Consider the following 21,195-nt stretch of genomic DNA (forward strand, 5'->3'; position numbering starts at 1 on the left):
TTGTACACTGTACTTATTTAAATCTAAATTTTCTCATATAAATCTTTTTATATAGTAGTATGCAGTACAAAGCATAAATTGTGCAACTTTTAATATATATATTTGTATTTGTTCTGTAAATAAGAAACACATACTAATTAGGAACAAAATGAAAACATTAAAATTCGAAACACGACTTCTGATGTATTTCTAATTAATGCAGACCTTTAACATAATTAACTTGTTACTTTTGTATGCAGAATGTTTTTAAATCTCCACATTTCATACTTTAAATATAATATCCAGATAATATAAAAATCACATAAAGTAAAACCTGTCAAAGACGGAAATCTACCTAAAGAAAAAAAAAGTTCTTTGGAACGGAACGGAAATCCTACCTTTTAAAAAAAAACCCATTCAAAACGGTTTAAACAGGTTTTATTGAATATAAGTTTTTAATGTCCGGTTTAAACAGGTTTTGCTCTACGTATAGCAAAACCTGTTTTTAAACCGGAATTGCACGGTTGTGAATGTTTCTTCCGTTTTGGATGATTTCTGTGTTATTCTGTTTCCGTTTTAGACAGGTTTTACTGTATTTAATATTATATAATGGATTTTATCGAAGAATAAACAGTTTTCCACGTGTAAATTTCAGGATTTATAATCTAGGAAGTATAGTTTGAACGTTATTAATTTATTAATTATATTACTGAATAGATAATTCGTTACTAATTTGATAAATTTAATTGTAATCTTATGTATTTAGCATAATTTATTAATACTTAGTGTGAAAATTATATATATATATGCAATTTATATAATGGAAACAATCCAACAATCAATTGCTTAACTTTCCCGACAAAAAAAGTTAAAATTGAGTGTGGCTCCATCTGTTATGAGATTTTATTCAAAACGCTTAATTTTGAAAGTAAAAAAGAGTTTATTTTAAAAAAAAAAAATTGTAAATGATAATAATAAGTAAAATCATTAAGAGATATGACACGTCCTCTTCTATCTCCTGACCCCCTCGACCTTTAACTACCAAAATTTAGTAGCATTAATGCCACTAATACATAAATCGCCCTACAAAATTTAAGAAAGTTTCGACAAAAGACACAGGACTTATTAAACTTCAAAGTGGGTGAACAAAATTCTGTCCCCCACATACACATTAATGCGTTTTTATTAAAAAAATTTCACAATCTTCCTTTAATTAAGCATCCCAAAATTTATTTTTAATCAATAAATATTTTAAACACAAGGAAACAATTCTGCAGATCTTCATTATTCCAGAAGACATTTAATTCAGTTTAATTGGCTTTTAGTTGCAAAGAAACTTGTTAAACATCATTGTGTTCTGTTCCTCTTTATCTCATTCATTTTAAATTAGACTTTAAATGTGATTAGAAATTATTCATAATAAATACTGAACATGTACAAATTTTAATTGCAATTAAACTCACCCTCTTAACATGAAGGTTAACTTGGTTTCTGCCCTGTAAACTAATTTCATTTGAGACATTCGATATACAATTAGTCTCTACCTTCATTAAATTAGCACCCATTGAAACTCTTGTAATGTAATTAAACTGCAGTAAAAATTATAATTATTTGCTCTTCGCTTTTAATTAGAATTTCTGATTTTAATTTATTTTATTTATGTTAGGCTACTGTATGTAAAAAAAATAATAAAACAACAGGAACCTTGTGTAGAAGAGATTGAACTATTTTAAGATTTGTATTCTATATTATGCAAAGGAATACGTACACAACTGAACCTGTAAAGGCGGACAGTTTTTCAGAAACGTTCCATTTTGAAACGAACACAAAATAACCTGTAAATAAAGGCCATTTTTATCTTTCCGTCAGTGTCTGTCGTCCAGAAGTTTGGATATAATTATATTATATAAAAGTAGTTGTATATACGAAGCGATACGTTCTGATAATTTTTCTAATATTAAATAATCATTTAAACTGACGAAACAAAGAAGAATATTAATTTTTTTATATTTATTCAAACTAAACAAGGTTCTAAACTTTAAAAATTCAAATGAAGGTTATCAAATTTTCTGCGGAAATAAGGGAAACGATGGTATTAGGATAGAACTTATTGGCATGCAAAACAATACATCAAAACAAGGCTGTTACGTCAGTGAACAAAGTAGACGAAACAATATATTTCATGTACAATTGCCGTCTGGAAAACAAACAGCTTACACTCAACACACTTAAAAGAAATAGCCAAGTTTATAGTTATCCTTAGAAATAAAAGCCGTGTAGTAGATGGATAAAACGGTTATACAATAATCGTATACCATCTCATTTTCACAATGTTACAAGCCAAACAAACTTCCATACCATATATTTTATATCTTGCACTTTATTGTAGATAATAAGGAATTTAGTCACTGACACACAAGAGGGGTGCGTTACAAGAATATTTTTATAATAATAATAATAATAATAATAACAGCAACATACGTCTTTTTATGTACTAGAAACCATAACGTCACTCAGAGATCCATCAAGAAGAGCGATCAGGTTCACAAGCATAACCGAATGGAAATTTATCCTAAATTAGGACATTTTATCTATTAAAATCTAATTTAAATCAATCGGGATAATTTCTCATTTACCCTGTCTGCTTATTATCCTACCGGAACCTTCGATCCTCTTTGTTATTCTCCACTCGCTCTTTCCCTTTCTTTATCCTAGTCCCTTCATTCTCATACCCCCACTCTCTCCTTTTCCTCATATAGATCCTTGACTCTCATCCATTCAATTTCTTCCTCTCTTCATGCTACATCCTCGATTAGGCCCTACCCCCTTAATAATCAACAATAAGGACGTTCTATTCCAGTTTACAGGAATAAAAATTCATAAATTTAGATATAAATTTCCTACAAATGAAGACAATCAACACTACATTTCAATCATTTAAATAAAAATTAAACTTTATAAATATACGATTTTAAAAGGAGAGAATAAAATGCAATTCTCGTTCCATTATTAAAGGCAAACTTAGTTTCATAAAGTGTATTTAGGACATTTTGTGCAACGAATTTAATTAAGAAGAAACTTTAATAAATCTTACACATTTGACAAAGAAGAAATAAAATCGATGAAATTTCCTTTTATGAAGGTCGTGGCAAAAATTTCTAAAATATTTTCCTCCATAAGTGAAAGGTTGATGATTTTTATTCTCCTGATATAAATAATATATGACGTGCGTTATTCATTAGCTTAATTGGTTTACCTGAGATGTTATCTTAACAGGGTGTGCCTTAGAATCTCTCAAGAATTCAATTTAATAAAATAGACATTTTCTTAATAACCGGCTTCAATTTTCCACAGTTTTTATTCAATTTTTTAATTATTCTTTTAAAGTTAAGAAAGGGTGGAAAAATGACTCGGAGACGACCTTTTGTCTCTCGAGATTCGCGATCTACTGGTTGAAAAATCCTCGATTTTCACCCCCCATTTTAATGATTTTGGGTTGAAAATCGGACATTTTAAATTATTTTCTTAATTTTAAAGCAATTTAACTGCTGAATTGTTCGGGAGTCGCGATCTACCGGTTGAAAACCCCTCGATTTTCACCCAATTTTAATTATTTTAGGCTCAAAATCTAACTTTCTAACGATTTTTTGAAGTTTATAATAATTGTAACTGATGCATTGTTAATAATTCGCGATCTACCGGTTGAGAGATCCTGCCTTTTTTATAATTCCAGCATCACCTGATCATCCCTGCTTCCACCGTCATTCTAAAACGAACAATTTTTAAAATAGTTAGTGGAATTCTAGTTAATTAAAATAAGTCCTCCAGGGATGAACTTAGACACGTTGTGTCTCTAAGCCATAATGTAAAACGAGTCCTTCCCTCCACCAAATAATGATAAGTGTAAAAGTGAGAGGCCCCAAACTGCAGCTCGGGCCTGTACACAATTTCACATTTTCCATACCAAGAGGCGTAATTTTACGTTTAAGAAAATCACTTGAAAAATTCAAAATGATTCGAATCGATCAAAAATTTCTATTGTATGACCTTCGTCGGTGTACGAAAATTAAATTATGCAATTCAAAATCGATTGTAATATATTAGGAGTTAAAAAAAGAGGGGAAAAAATCGATGGCTCAAAGCAATTTTGATCTCCAAATACAGAAATATTCCCTGGAGTAATCATTTCTTCCATGTACAATACACTTGTAAAGAATGGCAGAGGCTAGCATTAATAAAGAAATAGTTTTTCTGAGCAATTTAATTATTATAAACGAAAATAAAATTAATTAAATGCAATCAGATGAAAGCCATTATCCCTAGAAAATTATTATTTTTCAAAAAAAAAAAAATTATACTATTTGTACGTAATTATAATTCAATTATGGTCAATTATCGCGTTACCGAAATATTTTTTTTCATTTTAGAAAAATCTTTTAGTAGAGAGTCGCGGGTTTGTGCTTTCACGTGCAGTTTTCGGGTTTCCTCACGTGTGTACCCTCCTCAATATGTAAATAGGAGCCAGTTTCCCATGTGTTTATCCGGATCTGCAGTCAAACCTGTCAACGACGGCCACAGACGGGAGCGTAGTAAATGACAGTTGTTTGCAGGTTATATTGTATGCATTTTTGTTCAGGAAATAGTTTCCGCTGCTTATAGGTGGTCGTTATTACAAGTTAAAGGCCTATTTAAGAAGTGGTGGGGGTTCTAAGTACACAGTAGTTTATTTATTAATCAGTGAAGCAGAAAAGGATTTGTAAATATACCCTGTCGGCCTATATACAAACTATTCAAATATTTAATATAAATTGTATAAAATGTAGATACGAATCAGTACTTACCTGCTTAAGAGTCTACTGTATAATCACAATTTTAGTCTATGACTTTTACGTGCATTTAAAATATTTTAAACACCTTACGCCACACTTGACACGTTACTTATACTTAAATATTTAAAGATCAAATGTCATTTCGCTCTTTAAACATTTCCAAATACTGTGTTATATTTAAATATGCAAATTACGTGTATATATATATATTTTCTAGTAGCAAGGATTTAGTTTCTCTCTCGACAAATAATTTATTAAATATTTTATTAATAAAATGATTTTTTATGTGCGGATATCTTTTCTAAATGTGGGGATTATATAGGGTGACCTAAAAGTCGAGGGAGAACCCACGACCAACGGGTTGACCACGTGGAAGTTTCCGGGTTTTATTCACGTGTCTAAAACATAAATCGGGCCATTTTCCTGTATAAGTTTTTCCGGGTGGCACCCCCTTGGCAGATCGCCCAAGTGTTACACTGGAGTGACGGGATAAGGCAACGTAAATTTCCTTCTTGTTTACATGTATCTTATTACAAACTTTAAAAATTGCCGATTTTCTCGTGAAACTCACTACCCTAAAGTCAGTTTACACCGTATATATACAGTAAAAATAAAGAGAGAGAGAGAGAGAAATTTATAGTGTGTTTATCCTCTTCGAATTGAACACACAACAAAAACAAAACACATATGAATTAAAATTTTATCTTTGATTTTATAACAATAATACATGGTGGCCCTTTTGGGGCCACCCCGTATAATTGTTATAAAATCAAAGCTATGATAAATAAAAATTTAAATGATCAAAATATCTTTTAAAATAATATCTTAAAGTGATTTATTGGGTCTCAGAAGACACTTCTCCCATTTCCCCTACGTTTTATCTGTCTTGTTAGTGAAAAAAGACACCAGTAAATCATTCTGTTTTCCTTTAATAATTTTCTTCTTCTTCTTCCAGCCACTGCACACGGATAAAAAAAATATTGTTTAGTTTTAAATACATTCAAGTTATTAAATTTTCGATCTAAAACGAATTTCTTTATTATTTTATTTTAATTTTTTCCCTTAATCAATTGTATAAATCCTTATTTCATTCAAGATTTTATATAAAAAAGTGTTTATTGTAGGTGTCAAAATAACACTTAATCGAACTAATTCTATTGTTTATAATCTTTGTTTATATTCTGAGAAACTTTGAAGTAGTTTTGCGAATACGTACAGACAAACAGACGTACGAACAAAAAGGCAAACTGTACCAAAATTTATTTTATTTAAATTTCTAATAAAAGTGAGGTGTATTTTCTAATAAAACACGTTTGAAAATACGAATATTTACACATTTTTACGTACAGACACACAGAAGTACTTACGAAAAAAAAACTGCTCAAATTTTGTTTGAATTTTTAATACAGATAAAATATTCTGAAACTTTTCGTATCTTTTTGAACAATTTATGCAATATTCATCGAATACGTACAGACAAACAGAACGTACAAACGAAAAAAGTTGATAATAAAAATTAATTAAACAATAAAATATTCTTCACATTTATTACAGAAAATCATTAAAAGAATTTTTCCTTGTTAAAATTAATAAATTTTAAAGTAAATACGGTAAAACCTGCTTAAAACGGAATCGCATGATTCAGAATATTTTAACCGGTTTGGCAGGTTTTCATTTTGAGCAGGTTTTTTAAACAGAAATAGCTCGGTTTCGATGAATTTTTCCCGTCTATACAGGTTTCCGTTTTAGACAGGTTTTACTGTAATTCAGACAGACTTACGAGGAATATACTTTTATTATTTATATTATCCTTACAGTTTAGATTTAAAATCATAAATTCTCTTAAATATTTACATTAAATCTTTGCATATCTTTACTAGAAAAGTTTAAATGTAATAACTACCCGCTTATAACGGTTATAAATTACAAATAATAACGCCATTATACTCACTTTAAAAAAGAAAAAATGGATATTAAAAAGCATTTTATCGACGGAAAGTGCCCAAAGATTGCACATTATTGATTTTGTCATCGGCACCGAGAGGAATATATATAAATATGTATATATATCAATTTTAGTAACGCTTACTCACCTTTACGTTTACGCCCCCGATATAGCGCCGGAATTAGTTATTCTTAAGTTATTCTGGCGGTGTAGACGTTATAATTTAGTGCGGATACGAACGATTTCGAGAAACACTTACACAATGGCTGCTGTGTTTCGGACAGAGCAAATAAAATGGCTCGGAAAACTCAATAAAACTATTGGTAAACGAGATTTTCTACTGCCATTTTGCTTTTTTTTTCTTTCTTTGCTATCTGGCAGACACGTTTGCAATAAAATGAGTAAATGGTAGTAGTAAACGTGGTTCTAAGTAAGAGTTGCAAAAGTTGAATGATTGCTGTTTGTTCCCTGTTTACGAATTTTATTCCCTCTCCGATCAGATTTTTACATTAACTTTAATTTTACACGATAAATACATCGATTTCCTTTCTTTAATATTAAAAAAAATATCTTCCCCGATCCAATTAAATTTTAATTTATACGAGGAATGGCCCACCTGTCCGCTGTAAAGATTAGATTGCTGACTCCCTCGAGTGCATTTCTATTGTGTTTTCGGCTTTAAAAAATGTATCTATATATATATATATTCTTCTATAATTTACGTGTATAAAATACGGTTGACTGAGTTTTAGACCGTTGGGTTTGGATTCTGGGATGAGACAACGCAACATTTGGGCGATCTCCTAGATGGGGATGCCTCTCCGGAGGGTATGTATATAAAGTAAGATTACTCCCCTATATATATATAGTGGAGTAATCTTAATTGGTTTCTGACCAACCTGTATAATATTTCTAGAAATATTCTAGAATTTCCAAAAATTTCTAGAATTTAAAAACTCTAGTCATTTAATTTAGTATGTAAAATGTCTACTAGGACTTATTTTATTAATAGGACTTATTATACCGGTGATCTGGTTCTGCAAATTTAAGAAAACTAAACAGAAAAAGCAGTCTTTATTTTTCACCTGTATACATTTTACACGATATAATTGTGTTTCGGACCTGTTGGTCCCTCATCAGCAGGTTTACAACCAATTTCTAAAACAAAATATCAAAAATTACTATAATTTATAAATTTCTGACAATAAAACCGACAATAAAACGAAATAAAATTACACTACAGTATCTTGATTATAAAGTACTGTACTGTATAAAATTACCTACAGTATCTTGATTATCAAGTACTGTACTGTACATACATCGAAATTTAAAATTATTAACAGGATAAATCCAAACATAATTCCAATATACCTGTATACAATGACAATAAACATAGGCAACTTTATTAAAAGATGAATTAAACATTTTTGTAAACTTACGTATTGCACTCCTACTAGTACTTGAAAAATTATCTTGTTATGTTGTTATTTCCCTTATATACCCGTCATTTTTTCTGTCGATAATTCCTTTCCATGATTGGTAAATTTCTTATTCTAGAAATTTTAAAATTTAATTTTAATAGAAATTTCTAGAATTGAAAATTCTAGGAAAAAACAAAAATACAGTACTGTATTTGGTATGATTTTTTCGAGAATATTTCTAGAAATATGTTTCTAGAATTTTATTTACATTTTATTTTAGAAATTTTAGAATTAATTTAATTAGATTTAGTTCTAGAATTAATTTAAATCTAATTAAAAATAAAATAAAATCTAGATTTAGATATTCTAGAATTATCTAGAAAATTTATGAATTCTTTTAGAAATTCTAGATAGTTCTAAAATTCTTAAATTTTATGAATCTAAAATAATTCTTAAATCTAAATGGGTCTAAATAAAAATTCTTAACTTATCTAGAATAATCTAAATAGAATTAGAATTATTTAAATAGAAATTCTAGAATTATCCAAATTGTAGAATCATGCGTTCAGATCCATTTGAATTTTGAAATTCCAGAATTATCTAGAATTTCTAAATCTATTTTTTTAGAATTTAAATAAATTCTAGAAATTTTCTACAAATATTTTCAGAAAACCATTTTTTCCCTATTGGAAAAGGAAGTATTTTATCTAATAATAAAGCATAACAGTTACTCGTATTTTAGACAACCTTTGAAAACTTTCTGCTCATTGCATTCTTATCTTGTAAATAACATAATTTCGCGTTATCACCCGACTGCACGAATGATGCCAGAGTGTTTCGAGAAACCATTACCTTCCCTCATAAAAGCATTTACATGCACGTGGCAACTTACTAAAGTATGTGTATGATTGAATATCAGGTACTAAACGTCACAGAGGTCTTTAAAAAAGCCACATTTAATATCTTACCGGGAGAATGTTTTCTTTGATTGATTGATAACATTGCAGCGTTGCTGGCTGTAAGGCTTCCAATGACCTCATTATTATTGGATCTGACCCATAACCGGGTCAAGTAGCTTGCGTCAGATGGGGAATGCTCCCACCAAGATAAATTATGGGGGTCGAGCCGGGTCCGAATCCACATCCCCCCATCCAATTTTAGTGATTTGTTTTGCAAGTTTCGTCAATTGTTTTGTGGAAATTTCTGCATTTCTTAAGAAAAGGGAAGAAAAGTTTCTAAATAAAAGAATTTCTAGAGTTAAGCTTAACGTTTTCAGTAAGATATTTTTAAAAATAAGATTTAAAAAATGGAATACGGGAATAATAACAGAAGCTTTTCTCCAAGACGTTGTATTCTCTCGTTTCAAATAACGTTTCTTTTGTTATTTTCTTTAGAAAGTAAAGAAAGTAAAAGTTAATTTTCCACAATTTCTTGTTAATTTCGCCTGTCTCTTCAATACTTTAGCTCTATACCGTTCTTCTTATTAGTATCTGTTACAATAAATTGTTCAAGCGAAACGTTCAGTTAATGTTTTTTTCTAAGGACTTTACATCGAAACCTTTATTCGATACGACTCTGATGAATTAAATTATTGCTTCTCTATAGCACCCTGTTAAATTGAACAATTTAACAATGTTCTATAGACTTTTTCGTATAATAATAGGAGTTATCTATAAAATTGTTCTGAAGTTAACGTTAATTCAAAAAATAAAGTTATAAATTTTTTTAACTTTTAAACTGAAGATTCTTAATCAATAATTTATATAAATATGCATAACTTTACGTTGTTATTCCTCTACTGTTTCCTCTCCATGCTCTTCTCTTCCTCTCTTTCTTCTGCTTTCTGTTCGTGATCTTCACTTTATCATCTTTCCGTTCCTCTTTTTCTTAATCCTTTTTCCCCCTTCTCTTCGTGTTCTCCTCCTCATCACCTTTCTCTTCCTCTTTCTTCATCATCTCCAATTGAAAACTTTTTTAAGTTTAAGATAATAGAAACAAGTACAACAGAAAAAGCGATTATTTCAGAAATCTCAGTTTATCTTAACCAAATTAACAATTTATGGTTTTGACACCTGATAATTTATTTAAGGTAATAAAAATACATATTAAATTTAGTCATATCTTCATACCTAATTAGCTTCTAGAAAATTAGATAAAAGTATTTTATAAATAAAAATCAATTTTAAAACACTTTTTTTATACTAAATGAGTATTAATATTCGTAAGATTCCTGGATAAAAATTGACACGTGTGAATCTAATAACATATAATTAGCACTTATATACGCTTCCTTTAAGCGGTCATTTTCATATCCAGGTTAATGAGATGAAGAGACAGGATAATTAAAACAAGATTTTTAATAATTTTCACCGTATTTTTTTCTTGATATCGATTTATAATATCCTGTTAACTATCAACATTTAAGATCACGCTGATAATGTAATTATTTTTATCTTTCGAGACTTCAATGACTGATTTATTTTATACAAATTATATGAAAATTAAAATTCATTTAAGTAAATTTACATTAAAAAATAAAATTTATATAGGTCTAAACATATAGATATATGTTTTTATTTTATAAACTTTGAGATAACTCAAATAATAATTAATTATTCAATTCGACGTTTGGGCTTATTGCTGAAGAGAATAGGAATGGAATTTGCCTTAGCATAGGAATAGGAACCGTATAAACTGACTTTCAGGAGTATATCATGAGAGTGAACTTGAAAATCTTAGGAAATGTAACAGAAAAATCTTGACGATCTACCGGAAAAGGAAGACCTCGAACAACCTGAGAAAGATTGAAGACAGTAGAGAAAAGGGAAACTTTCGAATTATTTTTGTAGAAAACATTAGGAGGGGTTGAGTAGTAGGAGTCCGAGAGAAAGCAGGGAGTCGTGATCGAATTGGATTGATGATAGAAGGCATGGTGACACATGGGCGATCTGCCAAGGGGAAGAAGAATCCTTCCGGGTGGTCTTTTATGGGAAAGTAACCTTTATTTAGGTCTTAAATACACGAAGAAAGCTCCACCGGACAGCTCGTTGGTGAGGTGCGACCCCGCGACCAGTGTTCAATGCTTTATTCCACTATGTTTAGTTTTATCGACAACGCAACACACCAGTGATCTGCCGTAGAGGAATGCCACCGGGAGGTCTTTTATGGGAAACTTGTCTCTATTTAAAGTGCTACTAACGTAAAGAAAATCCAGAAATCTCCACTTGGCCAGTCCGTTGGTCAGGCGCGAACCCACGTCTATCTACCAGTATTCGGTGGTTTTATTCACTCGGACACTGATGGACGGGGATCCCTAATTATTGGATGACTGTCATTCATCAACTTCAACATTTGACAGAAGCAGTCCAAAGGAATAGAATAGAATAAAATAAGGTGTTGGCCGGATGGCCGAAATGGTTAAGGTTGCAGGCCACTCTGGAGAACCTGAGATCGAATGCAGGCATCCGATAAACCCCAAAAATTTCTGTCCTGCTCCACACCACTCGGACACACCATTGTGGGTCTGGCCTGAAAAAAAGGACAGAAAGAGCCCACAAATACTGTAAAAATGTGGAAATTTAGTTCATTTACTCTGAATACATTTATCTTAATCGCAGTATACATCGCTTTATGTATTGGAAATTATTGTTCGTATATTTCATTTCGATAATTTATTATGGATATAATCTGCAACACTTGCCAAAGGGCATGACGATGTGTTGCAATTATGTAATTAAATTAAACGTTTGTTTGTTTATTTATTATTTACTTTATAATAATGTTAAAATTATAATGACAGTTGTCGATTTAATTAATGCAATAAAATATCTGATGGGCATAAAAGTAAATAGACATAAATATAGATTAACTTGGTTGAAAATCATTAATTTCAACGTGTATTATACTTTAATGAGTTTGATAAATGTATTATTTTTCTCTTGACACTTTAATCCTCTTTGATACATTGTTTTTAACTTTGATAATGATATTTTTATGATTTTTTAATTTTATTAAAAGCCCTCCTTTCATTATTTATAACAATTATAATGATTAAAGAAGACCCTTGTTTCGGTTATAAGAGATTGATTTCTTATTAAGTTGCCATTATTTTTATATAATGTTTCTTTAAAATTATATAGAAAAATTTTAAAATATTGTCTTAAAATAGTTTCTTCTTCCCTCTAATCGCTCTCAATCCCCCAAAATCAATATTAAACTTTGTATTAAAGCTTGATGCCATCACCATTTTCTCGTAATGATAAAAGTTTAATGAATTGGATCTTTTTAAAAATGGTTTCGAGCCAAGGAAGGTTATTTATAGTGTTTTTTCAATATGCCATTGTTCATATTTTAGTAGTAAATATTGTTATTCTGTGGGATTCACAAATTTTGCACCTCACTATCACTGAATAAAACCACTTTATCTCTGATAAAACCACTGAACTAGTGTTCAGTAGTTTTATCTGATAGTTCTAGTTTAGGTGCTTTCTTTGATAGTTCTAGTAGTTCAATATTCTGATAGTTCTAGTGGTTCAATATTCTGATAGTTCTAGTGGTTCAATATTCTGATAGTTCTAGTAGTTCAATATTCTGATAGTTCTAGTAGTTCAATATTCTGATAGTTCTAGTAGTTCAATATTCTGATAGTTCTAGTAGTTCAATATTCTGATAGTTCTAGTAGTTCAATATTCTGATAGTTCTAGTAGTTCAATATTTTGATAGTTCTAGTAGTTCAATATTCTGATAGTTCTAGTAGTTCAATATTCTGATAGTTCTAGTAGTTCAATATTTGAAACAGTCATTGATCTGTTACCCTATAAAATTCGAATGAATAATGTTATTTCCGACTCGTGTAATATTTTTTTCTAATGGCTTTGCTAATTATAATCTCATTTTGACGAGGTGATGATATTCAGAGCTATATCTCCAGTCAATCCTATAATAATTTCATTTGAAAACTGGCCAAAAATGTTCCAATAGCCTGCGTATTTTCTCCTGTATACAATATAATAATGCCCTGCAATTTTTAATTATATAGTTTTAGTAGTTTAATATTCTGATAGTTCTAGTAATTTAACGTTCTAGTAGTAGGGGACTACTAAACACTGATCGTGGGTTTGCACCTCGTCAACGGTCTGGCCACATGGAATTTCCCTGGTTTTATTTACGTTTGTAACACAAAAATAGGGGCCAATTTCCCATAGAAAGTCGCTCCTACTTTAGGAGAGCAGATCCCTCTACTTAGGCAGATTGCCCACATGTCGTATACAAACAAATTTTGAATGATTTTCATCGTTTATTAATGTAAAGTCAAGGAAAGAAACTTTAGCAGAAATATATCAAGAAATAAGCTACAGTTATATTTCTTGATTTAGAGCTTTCTGGTACGAAACCAATAATAATCCGCGCTGTTATTTATTGATCGCTTTATAAATATTCATAAGACGTGAATATTGAAAAATATATTTCGAAAATACTTTTAAGATATTATTCTATACATATATTCAAATTTATAGGTTTCAACTTCAGAGTAGAGTTTAAATTATTCGATCTTCTATACTGTATATGTCCACGGAAAACACTCAATGATATTGCAACTTATTTATGCAAATTTTTAATCTAATTTAATTTTTAAATGTTAAAATTGTTTAATTTCTTATCATTTTTGGATGAGTTAATGAATAAATAAATAAATGTGGATTGGATTTATAATATAAGGCAATGCGACACACGGATGGATCTGCCAATGGGGTGTGCCTCCCGGGTGGATTTTCTATGGAAAATTTTGGTAAATTGGCCTCTTTTTATGGGAAATCTATCCGTTTTTTCGTGTTAGACAGGTGAAGAAAATCGGAAAACTCCAATTAGCCAGCTCATTGATGGGTGGAAACCCACGAACTGCCGTCCACGAACGTTCAGTTCTTTTATCCACATATATTCGTGTAACTGTTTATTATATAATATTACTTAACTTCTCTGTAATATTATGCAAATATATGTAAAATAAAACCTACATAAACCGGAATCTCACGGTACCGAATATATTTCCCGTTTAGGCAGTTTCCGTGTTATTCTGGTTCCGTTTTGGACAGGTTTTACTGTAAATAGAATTACTTAAATAGCTCTTTGCCGTGTTTTTATATGTAATATTGTGTAGATGATAAAGACAGGAAGAAGGTCTTTAAATCTGTCTTTGACAGTCCTGCATAAAGAATTCTATCTCAGAAATGAGGAATTGAGGTATTCTTTCCATCAGTTCCTCGTATCCCTTCGCTATACAGTAGATCAGCGCTGTTTAACTTATCATAGCCCGCGGGCCATATTTTCTTCACCAAACATTTCGGGGGCCAAGAAGGTTGATAAATGAAAAGTCAGTTTATGTTAATTAAAGAAATATTTTATTTATACTAAAAAGAAAACTTTAAAATATTCGTAATATATTAATGAGAACATTGTGGCCGTAATTTTCACATAGTAAAATAATTTTAATATTAATAATAATAATTTAGTAACAAATTTATTCATAGTAAAATGTACTCGCGGGCCGTAAAAATAATTTGGTGGGCCGTATACGTCCCGCGGGCCGCCAGTTGGACAGCCCTGCAGTAGATAATGAGCAGGTACTCATGATTTGAATATTAAAAGAAACAGCTGTTTAATTATCAATCGTAGAGATTAGGGAGAAACTGAAACAACTGTTTGACATATGTAGAGATTATTATCTGGCATGAACGATCGTTCACCATGTTGAAGAACTGGAATGGCAAAAATTTGAATATTTGAAACAGTCATTGATCTGTTACCCTATAAAATTCGAATGAATAATGTTATTTCCGACTCGTGTAATATTTTTTTCTAATGGCTTTGCTAATTATAATCTCATTTTGACGAGGTGATGATATTCAGAGCTATATCTCCAGTCAATCCTATAATAATTTCATTTGAAAACTGGCCAAAAATGTTCCAATAGCCTGCGTATTTTCTCCTGTATACAATATAATAATGCCCTGCAATTTTTAATTATATTTTTAATTTATTTAATTTCAAATATATGCTCTCCACCTCAAATTAGTAGTGTCTTGCCCCTGTACATCATACTTTACCTAATAACAACAGAGTCGTGCCGGTTATCTATCTGACACCGTTCTCGAGATTAAAGATGGCAGACAGACAGGCAGACTGGGAATTTATAGGTCTACAATTTTTTTTTAATCAAATTGTAACCCAATTATATAACATTTATATTTATATAAATAAATAAATAATACGCCTACCTCGTAATGTCTTCGAGGTTATTCTCTTCTCACAAGAGACTTTTATAAATGCTAATTTTAATGTAATATATAATAAAATAAAAAAAATTAATAAAAATTCGCATTAAATATGTAAAACTTAAACAAAAGAATTAAAATAATACACGTATTTTACATACGTAATTATAATTCTTGCTCTTAATTAACGCTCGGATGTAACGAGTTTACACAATTCTTTTCTGAAAGAATGGAACAAGGGAAGAAAAATTACAATCGTTTTGGGAATTTCAAATTTTTACAATAATTACAAGTGTGAAGCTCGATTCTTAAAGTATATTTTTTTGAATTTTAAGTGGCGAAGATAATATAAAAACACATCATTTAGTATTCACTCAATGCTGCGAGGTTATTTCTTTTAAATATTAGTTGGGGTGAAAACCAATTACTGTATACAAAAGGTATTCGTGATGAATTAAATGAATTCTATACGTCACATGAGATCCCACCAATAACCGAGTGGGTAAAATCACTGGAAACTGATGGTGGGTTCGCACCTCGCTTACCAGCTGGTCACGTGGAATTTTCCAGTTTTTTTTTTATTATCTAAATAAAGAGCAGTTTCTTATAGAAAGTCATCTCCCTGGGTAGATCGCCCACGAACAAACGAACGTCACAGGAGAAAAATACAGGAATTCTTTGAAGCAAAGCAACAGAATTCATCGACAAGAATCGAAATCCTCGCTGGGCGTATTCTAAAAAGAAGAAAAAAAAAGAAACTTTAAGAGCTTATTTTGGCGGGTAATGTACTGAAAAAAATGACGTCAGATACACCAGCAGCGACCCAAGTTACTCTAAGGACCATGATTTGTTTTCCCTGCAGAATGGATTTCCCACTTCCGCCCTGTTGAGTTGCCTTCTCTTTGCTGTTGAAAATCTAATACTGTGTATCAGAAAAGATATTTTGTAACTTTTATATATACACGTGTACTGTACGTTTATAAATTTTGCGATATGCTTACTGTTCCTCTATATCCTTTGTTGAAGCTAGTGATTGATTGAATTTCCCAATATTTTCCTACATTTTTTCCACTTGTTCTTTCCTGTAAATATGTCGAAGAAAATTGTTTAAATGGGATAAGTAAACTTTAGAAAATGGATTTGGATTGATTGAATTAGGGAGTGCAACGCGTGGACCATCTGCCAAGGGGGTGGTGCCGCCTCCGAGAAGACTTTCTATAAGAAACTAGTCCCTATTTACGTGTCAGGAACGTGAAGAAGGAGGGATTTTACGGGAAATTGGCCCCTATTTAGGTGTTACAAAGTGAAGAAAACTTGGAAAATGCCACATGACCAGCCTATCGGTAAGATGTAAACCCACGACAATATATATAGTATACTACATTATTGATTTTTTAAATTTAAAATATATAAATTGTGCTACTCATAATTATTTAAGTAAAATATATCTTGGAGTAATTTAAATTGTGTTGACGTTTTCTGTTTTCTTTGTTTTTGAATGGATTTCTTCAATTAGTGATTTTAATTGATTCCTTTGAGACAGAATTTCGAAAGGATCTCTTTTTTCCCCCTGATACTCCCGGTTGAAAATTTCGAATTAATTTAAATCTACGACTTCTACTTTTTGTTAAAAAAATTTTAAAAATACTTTAACTAAATAATATTTTAGATCCTTTTCTTACTACAAATTTGCATAAATTAATCATTATTATCTTTATTTTTATACAATTATTTTCATTAAGTTTCTTTCGAGTGTTTATATAGTAAATAATTTATTAAAATGTAAACTTTATTACAATAATAAAACAAAAAAAAAGTATTACTGAAGAAAATGGCTGACTACTCGTCACTTCCTTTGTAATATCAAACACTGAAAGCTTTTTATAAAATTACATTTTATTAATAAAAGAAAAATCTCATTTAGAATAATTGAATTTTTATCAATTTATAACATTTTTAATTACAGTTGTACTTCCGATAACGACCACTTCTAAGCGATCGCCATTTTTTTTTACAAACGTTGAACAAAATGCATCCTAAATAACCTTCAAACTAAGGCCATTTTTTAACTTTTCCATCCGTGTCCGTTATTCAAAGGTTTTACTGTATACGGTTTGTAAATTAATGTTGTAATTATAGTTGTGTGTACTGTACATTTCCTTAAACAAAGAAATTTTAGGGCCTTTAATTATAATTATTTTAACATTAAAAAATAATTATTTATTAGAGATTATTAAACATATTTTTTCGCATTATTTAATTCTCCAATAGTCTCAAGTCAGTTAACTATTGTAAAGACCCTAAATTACTATTAAAATGGGACGATTAGCAATAAACAAAGCGCGAATATTTAGTAAAAAATCCATTTATGGCTTGTTCGAGCGTTTGGCGCAGTCATTTGAGTTGCCGTAAATATTAATAAAATGAATTATAATCCAAATATTTTTCTTCATTAAATTTAAAGTGTTTTATTTCGTTATAGATTATAATTAATTTTATCAATATTTTTTCCCACTCAAAATACAATTAACTGTTCAAAGTGTTCTTTAGAATATTCGTTTTAGTCCCTTTCGATGCGAAAATTGCTATTTGATTTAAAAATTAAAAAAAAATTGTATAGCAATTAAACGACTTTATATTTTTAAAATTAATCTAAAAATAATAATTAAATACGAAATATAAAAAATAATAATAATAAAATTAATTAAAACTAAAAATTCCAACAAATTCTAATTAATTTTATAATAAAGTAGACAAATTTCTTTGGCATCCCCTCTGTTTATCAGTTTTCTATTTGGAAATCTTATAAAAATCTAGTTTTATATACATACAGGGTGGTCCAAAATTCACCGTTTTATTGAAATTTTCTATGTTAAATATAAATTAATGGCATTATTTCAATGATTTTAAAATTATTTTTAATCATTTCGTAATGAAAATAATCTCGCTTAACTGATTTTTGGGATAATCTGTAAATTCCTATTATTAGATAGAAAAGTATATTTTTACAGAAACCATATTAAAAATGTATATAAAGACTTTTAAAATTTTATCGGGGGTTATAGATGTTAATAGGGGAAGGGTGGAGTGTGAACGTTTCTTCATGCAACCGGGAAATCAGGAAGAAGAGTTTCTTCCAGGAAATAACACGGGAAGAAACGTTCGTTTAAACATTACTTCCTGCACTGCACACTCGCCTATTCTCCCCTATTAACTCCTAAACCCTTTGACCGATTTCCACCAAATTTTTCATACTCTAAAGAAAACCTCGGCCCTTCATCATCCCTGATTACACCCCCTAATTGTATGCACTTTCCCCCAGGAAGAAATGTTGAATCGAACGTTTCTTCCTGTGTTATTTCCTGGAAGAAATTCTTCTTCCTTATTTCCCGAGTGCATGAAAATACGTTTCTTCACTCACTGCATCCTCCTATTAACCCCTAAACCCTTCGACCGATCTCTACCAAATTTTTCATACTTACTCTCTAAGATCCACCGTAAAATGTGGGCTACCAGAAAAATTATGCATCCCACTCTCCCCCTGATTACATCACCCTAAGTATGAAGAAACGTTGAAAGTCTACAATTTTTGTAGTCAATACGTGTATGACTTTTATACTCGAAATCTCCACTTGAAAGGATAAATATTTGAATTTTACAGTAATTTTAAAGTAAATTTATTCAAATTTTTAAGTTAGAATCGTATCATTTTTTTGATTTTATTTGTAAATAAATTATTGAAAATTGTCTTCGGGCTCCTTTTACGAAGAATTTCCGAAAACGTCATAAAGTCTCTATCAATTTATGAAAATTTTCTATATTTGTAAAGTTCTAAATTGAATTTTATTTAATAAACTAAATAAAATAAATTTCGATTTTTACTTTCAAATCTACTTTAAATCAAATAGAAATTAAATAATATATAAATTCCAAATTCGCGCATTCATTTACAATGAGCCAATTTAATAAACCTTTTTAAAGTTTAAATTAAATTAAATTTTATATTCTAAGCTTATATATTCAGAATATATTCGTTAAAATTTCATGTATAAATGTTTAAAAAAAAACATTAATTAATTAATGTCTTTAAACTGTACATTTAATTATCTTTTTAATATTAATTTTTTCATTTAAGATAAAACTTTTCGCTTTTTTGCTATTTTCGGGTAGTAATATACATTTCCCTCCCCAAAATTTGATCTTTAAAATAATGAAGGTAGCCCTACACGGTTGAAGGTCATGCTTAAGTCAGGAGTACCTAGATTCCAAGGTCACTTTGCATGATGAAGATCAGTATTGTTAAGCTAGGGAATATCTAGATTTCGTAGTCACCTGGTGTAGATCAGGGATATTAAACTAGAGGGTACCTAAATGCAATGCTTGACTCCAAACTTGACCTACACCATATAACACCTTGACATTTAGATATTCTCTAACAGACCTTCTCACATGTAGAGCGACGTGCACCATTTTGAGGTTCAATTTTAAAAAAGTGTATTTACATGCCACAAAATACAGTAATTGCCTGCTTAATATTTGACATTAATAAGTATTTAGTTATAATTGAGCTGGTTAAAAAAATTCTAGACATAAATTTTCACTGTCGTACGTCTATCTGTCCTTCCTTAATCTAGTGAACGGTGTTAAATAGATGAAAATAGGGCCAAATATGTAAATCTTAGGGAAAGGAGGTCCCGATTTGCTATGTATAAACTTTCGATTCAGACCGGAAGTCACGTGATTTCAATTCAAGGATTATACCAGAAACGAAACACGTAGATAGCCGGCATGACTCTGTTGATGTACAGAGACAAAACACTAATAATTTGAGATCGAGAGCATATATTTTAAATTAAATAAATTAAAATTACATTTAGAATCAAAGCATAAAAACAAAATGGATTCATTAAGTTAATTTGAAGGTTTTAATTACAATATATGGAAAGTCAACAAGTACCAATTGATTGCTGGAGATCTTCTTGCAAGAAGCCATCGATCTTTGTTAATTTCTCTTGTTCTTCGTCCAAAAGAATCTTCTGACCTATTAACTGTTTGACCAATTTGGGAGATTACAAGAAAGGAAAGAAAAAGAAAAAGAAAAAAGTTGCAAGAATGTTGAAGAGAAATTCATCTTGGTGTAACGGGATTATAAGAAGAAGAAGAAATTTATACAAGACTTGAAGCAAGAAAGTAGTGTAATGGGGGTTTGTTCTTGCTTCAACTGAGAAAATGATACGAGAATGGAAGAGGGAGAAGACATCTGAAAATGTATCGACTATCGAAAAGCGCGCAATTCGTAAGCTTCCATGTAAGAACGACAGCTTGTAGATAACGTGAAAACTGGTTTTAAATTATAGGAATGAAGGAAATTCCAATTCAGCAAAAGTATCCTGATGTTACAAGCGCGAAGTTAGCTGCAGCAAGACGAAATTTATATCCTCATATGCACTTTCTAGCACTTCTGGTCGCAAGACTTTCCATGCGAGAACATTACTTTAGTGTTTCTTTAAAATGGAAGTTAATAAAGGATGAATAAAATCGAAAAAATTGAAAAAATAATAATAGAAATAAATTTAAAAATTAAGTTTATATCTTACCAAAACAATAATTGTAGAGAATTTTCTATGGTAAAGAAGTGCCATGTTTATGAACTAATTATCAGTGATTGGGTATACATTACACTTTACTTCTTAGCCTTAAATAAGACTAATAAAAGATTTAATGTTTATAAAGTAATGCCTTAAGTATAG

At 30.1% G+C, this 21,195-nt stretch overlaps 1 protein-coding gene across 3 annotated transcripts in view; it reads left to right on the plus strand.

Moving 5' to 3' along the window:
* LOC136975304 (glycoprotein 3-alpha-L-fucosyltransferase A-like) overlaps positions 1 to 21,195 on the plus strand; it is a 101,786-nt gene that overhangs the window by 69,243 nt on the left and 11,348 nt on the right. The gene's annotated exons all lie outside the window — the stretch shown is intronic.

This window comes from Centruroides vittatus, unplaced genomic scaffold (assembly GCF_030686945.1).
Source record: "Centruroides vittatus isolate TY-2023 unplaced genomic scaffold, ASM3068694v2 contig_10, whole genome shotgun sequence".
NCBI classification, from domain to species: Eukaryota; Metazoa; Arthropoda; class Arachnida; order Scorpiones; family Buthidae; genus Centruroides; species Centruroides vittatus.